The sequence below is a fragment of the Myotis nattereri genome, assembly GCF_964212035.1.
Source record: "Myotis nattereri genome assembly, chromosome: 1".
In the NCBI taxonomy this organism is placed as follows: Eukaryota; Metazoa; Chordata; class Mammalia; order Chiroptera; family Vespertilionidae; genus Myotis; species Myotis nattereri.
Window position 1 is genome coordinate 90217661 of NC_138075.1, and position 5246 is coordinate 90222906.

General features: G+C 37.3%; 1 pseudogene across 1 annotated transcript; it reads left to right on the top strand.

Annotated features, from left to right (window-relative positions):
* The first annotated feature begins 2012 nt into the window (after positions 1–2012).
* On the top strand, positions 2013–3174 carry LOC308524303 (elongation factor 1-beta-like; annotated as a pseudogene). The gene is made up of 2 exons: positions 2013–2028; positions 2553–3174. The product of its transcript is annotated as an elongation factor 1-beta-like (transcript).
* The last annotated feature ends 2072 nt before the right edge of the window (positions 3175–5246 follow it).

Genomic DNA, 5246 nt, shown 5'->3' on the forward strand with positions numbered 1-5246 from the left:
TCTCTTCTAATTCCCTTGATATTGTCTTTTGCAGAGCAGAAGTTTTAAACTTTAATAAAGTTCAACTTATCAGTTATTTTATTTTCATGGAGCATGTCTTTGGTATTTCATCTAAAAAGATATCACCAGGAGGTATTACTAGGAGTTTTACAGTTTTGCATTTTACATTTAGGACTATAATCTATTTTGAGTTAATTTTTGTGAAAATATTGTGTCTAGATTAATTTTTTTGCATGCAGATGTCCAGTTCTAGCACCATTTGTAGAAAAGACTATCTTTATTTCATTGTGTTGTCTTTGCTCCTTTAAAGATCAGTTGACCATATTTATTGGAGTTTCTTTCTGGGTCCTCTATTCTGTTCATGGACCTACTTGTTTATTCTTTTGCCCATACTACACTGTTTTGATTACTGTAGCTTTATAGTAAGTCTTGAAGTCAGGTATCATCAGTTCTCCAACTTTGTTCTTCTCTTTCAATATTGGTATTCTCTGTCATTTGGCTTTCCATAAAAACTTTAGATCAGTATCCATAAAATAATTTGCTCAGACTTTGGTGTTCATTAATTTTTTTTTTTTTTTAAAATATTGCTAGGTAGTATGCTAATGATAATCCAGTCTCATCAAGAAAATAGGTAAACAGCCCTACCCGGCTTGACTCAGTGGATAGAGCGTCAGCCTGCGGACTGAAGGGTCCCAGGTTCGATTCTGGCCAAGGGCACATGCCTGGGTTGTGGCTCGCTACCCAGTAGGGGGTGTGCAGGAGGCAGCCGATCAATGATTCTCTCTCATCATTGATGTTTCTATCTCTCTCTCCCCGCTTCCTCTCTGAAATCTATAAAGTAATATATTTTAAAAAAAGAAAATAGGTAAACAAATTTTGGGCATTTGTCTTTATAAAAGAAAAATATGTAAATCATTTTAAAATATGAAAGTTCTTTTTAAGTTCTTTGCTATGAGATAACAAATCTCTATGTAATACCTCAGCTTGTTATGATTATGTTTTACCTATTAAATGTTGATTTAAAAATATTGTAAAAATATGGAGTATATTTTAAAGACTTTGTTTTTATAAAATTTAATACCATCAATGAAATGTTACTCTGGGTTCAACATTTTTACACACAAAGTTGCTTATGATGATGTAGGTAATGATTTTACTAGAGTGCTGTCACTTTATCCTAGGACAGGGGTGGGCAAACTTTTTGTGAGTGCGTGCCAAAACCAGCAAAATCTCTGACTCAAAATTCTTCTGTGTGCCAACCCTAATATTTTGAGAACATGTTACGCCTACTTGATATCTCTTAAGGTGTATGTATGTGAAGAACCTTGAAGAAATAATAAAATTCATTCGAGCGACAAAAACACAGTATATGATGATGAAAAATACATTTATTTTTTAATGTATACATGTACACTGATAGTTCGACAGAAAACTTTATGACTCCATTTGGTATTATCAGTGGGACTTTTGCTGCTGAATCACTGATGACAGAGATTTTACATCAGGTTTATATTTTGTGACCTTCAGAGATATGCACGAGCTACTACTTTCATCCGTCAGGCTACTCCTATTATGAGACTTAACAAAATTCATCACTGAGAACAAAGATTCACAAGCGTATGTGGATGAAACCAAAACACTGGTCGGATCCAGGAAGGCAGAGAGAGTTAAGGCAGAGGCATAGAAATTGCTCTTCCCCTCTCTCATCAATCCATGTCTATGGTCTTTAAGATAACTTGTTATGTAAAATTATTTATTTATCTAAGATGCACCTACACTGAATTTATCTGAAAAATAAAAAAGTTGATATTAAGAAAAAACTTGTAAATGGAAGATTATAAGAGAGGGTTTCGTGTGCCAGCAAAAGTTACTGGTGTGCCATGTTTGGCACGTGTGCCAGGGGTTGCCCACCCCTGTTCTAGGACCTCTTCTTTTCCCTGCACTTTTAGTCAAGTTTGTATGTACATGCAATAGTTCCTTACCAGAGTGGTTTTAAAGATATCAATACCGCCATGGCTGGGTGGTTCAGTTGGTTGGAGTGTTGTCCTCTACACCAAAAAGTTGTGGGCTCAATTCCTAGTCAGAGCACATAGCTAGGTTGCGGGTTTAATCCCTAGCCAGGGCGTACGCGTATAAGGCAATCAATTGATGTTTCTCTCTCACATTGATGTTTTTTTCTCTCTCTCCCCCCTTCCTCTCTCTCTAAAAATCAATAAAACATATCCTTGGGTGAGGATACAAAATAAAAGATAGCAATACTAATGAGAATGTATATTCTCCGTTATATTTTACTTTATTGGGTCACAAAAAAGTTGTTTTTTGATTTCTAAACACAAAGAAAGGCATGTTGATAATTTTTGGCCCATTTAATTCAGAGTCCCTGATTTTTACATTGTGGAATGAGAAGATTAACATACGACCTTTAACCTTTCGCCAGCTGGGAAGGAGGGAAACTCCATCTCTATCCACCTCTGTATAAGGAATTATGTAATGTTTTTCCCTTAGCGCTGGGACCCCCACCTCTGCTCCTCTTTTCTTCTGCTGTTACCCAGCTCCAGGATCAGGTGATGTCCTGGGTTGTGAAGACCTGAAAAACCCTGATGACCTCCAGGTGCTCAGCAACTACCTAGTGGACACAAGCTGTATCAAGGGGTATATGCCATTACAAACAGATGTGGCAATATTTGAAGCAGTCCCTAGACCACTACCTGCCAACGTGCATTATGCCCTCCGCTGGTATATTCACATCAAGTCTTACAAAAAGGACAAGGCCAGCCTGTCAGGAGTGAAGAAAGCTTTGGGTAAGTATGGCTCTGCCAATGTGGAAGACACCACAGGAAGTGGAGCTACAGATAGTAAAGGCGATGACATTGATTCCTTTGGATGTGATGAAGAGGAGGAAAGCAAAGCAGACAAGAGGCAAAGAGAAGAAAGCTTTGCACAGTATGAGTCAAAGAAAGCCAATAACGTGCACTTGTTGCTAAGTCTCCCATGAAATTAGATGTAAAACCTTGGAATGATGAGAGGGATATGGCAAAATTAGAGGAGCGTGTCAGAAACATTCAAGCAGATGGCTTGGTCCAGGGATCTTCCATACTAATCCCATTGGGGTATACAATTAAAATACTTCAAATACATTGTGTAAAGTTGACACATATGAAACAGTTATGCTGAAGGACTATGTGCATTTCATAGATGTGGCTCCTTTCAACAAGATATAAAATCTATCAAGGACCATTGCCCTTAAATAAAAGCTTTGGAAGATAAAAAAAAAAAGGTTGATTTTCATGTATTTCATTATTGACAGAGTCTAACAAATTTTAAGAACAGAAACATTTAATGACAATTTTATCCAACTTTTTAGAAAAATAAGGCTGGCAGGAATGAGAAAAGGAAGGGAGGACTGGTCCAGTAAAGGGGGTGTTACCAAGAAGGTTCCTGCTGTGAGCACCTGGGACTCACTCCCATTGGTGAGCTCCAGAGCCAGTGCAGAATTTTTCTGTGTTGTTCCACTCCAAGCACAGTAATATTCATTCTCTCTCTCTCTCTCTCTCTCTCTCTCTCTCTCTCTCTTTCTCTCATCAGCTAGACATCAATCACAGAGCACTTCTGGTTTAATTATTTGTAGATTTAGAATTCTCAGGTGTAAGGATATAGGTGTTGCAGCAAGGTGCAGGGGCAATGTATGCAGGAGATAATGCATTATCTACTAAGGTCACCACACTGGTCTTTTGACCTTGTTTTCTAAGACAGAAAGAACAAGTATTTTTAACTAAAGTTATTACTACTAAGTAAAAAACCCTGCAGAAAAGCTTATCAATCTTTATTAAATTAGTAAACATTTGTAAGCTCTTCATATTCTATATTTAAACCCATAACTTAAATAGTCATATGTGATATACATATAAATATGTCAATGATATATATTTTAACAGATCTGAATGTACTGTTGCTATTTTTAGCTGACTAAAAGAGAGCGTGCAAGGAGTGGAAGGGTCAGCTCTGCCTTTGTCTTAGCTCCTCTTGTGCTTTCCCTATTAGTGTTACCTACAGTTTAGGGTTTCTTTGAAGAGATCTTTTTTTCAGTCACTTGTTTATTTTAGGAGGGTTTATTTACTTAAAAGTAGATAATATTCACATATATGTATATACTTAACTAGGCACCATAAAATGCACCTTGTTAAATAAAAACAAAATGAATGATAGAATGATGGTCAACTGTCTAGCCCTCCATATTGTGGGTATCCCATGTTTCCTTCAGGGTGCTTTGCTTGCTGTATATGACATGTGACAGTTTGACATTCAAACCTATTGAGGGTGCCAGTGTCACTCTAAATGAAATATTAGTAAAGTTTAACATGTGCATAATTATTGAGGTAAAGATAAAACAAAATAGAAGTTCTCATATTTTCCCCCAGTGGATTATCTTGTGCATCTTCTGTGGTATGTGCATTCCAGTTTGGAGACCACTCGTCCACAAGTATGGCATACACATCCTCCACCACAGCCCTTGCCTGCTTCTTTAACCTAAGCTCCTGCCTTGTCATGCCTCATACTGGACATTTCAGTTATTGAGAGCTTTTTGAAGTTCCCTGAATTTATCATGTTGAGTTGTTGAGTCATGTGCCAGAGATTTACTATTGCTTTTTCCCATAATGCTCTTTTTTTTTTTTTTATTGCCTGGTAACAGCTCCTCTATGAGACTTTTCCTGGCTCTTTCCCATTTCCAGGGAGCATTGAAAACATACATGCTCTCAACCTTAGCCCTCAGCTCTTTTGTTGAACGTATTTGCTAATATTCTTGGCTCCTCCTGTAGATCATGGTATCCCTGAAATCAAAGATGTTGTCTAATTTATCTTAATATCACCAGCATTTAGCTCCAAACAGGTGCATAATCATGCTTGTTGAATTAATGATGGAGATGGTAGTCCTACTGTACACAGTATTGGTCATCCAGCAAAGAAGGTTTTGTTTAGTTCTGGGTACCTTTTGAAGAAGGACTTGGAAAATTGATGTGTACTCAGAGGAAAATAATTCCAAACAATGTCATGAGAGCAATTCTAGCCTGGGCCCAATGTATAGAATAATAGGAAAGAGGGAGTTGGTTTTAACATAAGGAAGAATTATCTAACAATTAGAGCTGCTTGAATACAGGATGAATGGCTTTGGGGTATGGTGTGTCTCTTGCCACTGGAGGTATTACTATAAAGCCTGAATAAATAACCTCCTTGAGTTGCTTGAGCTG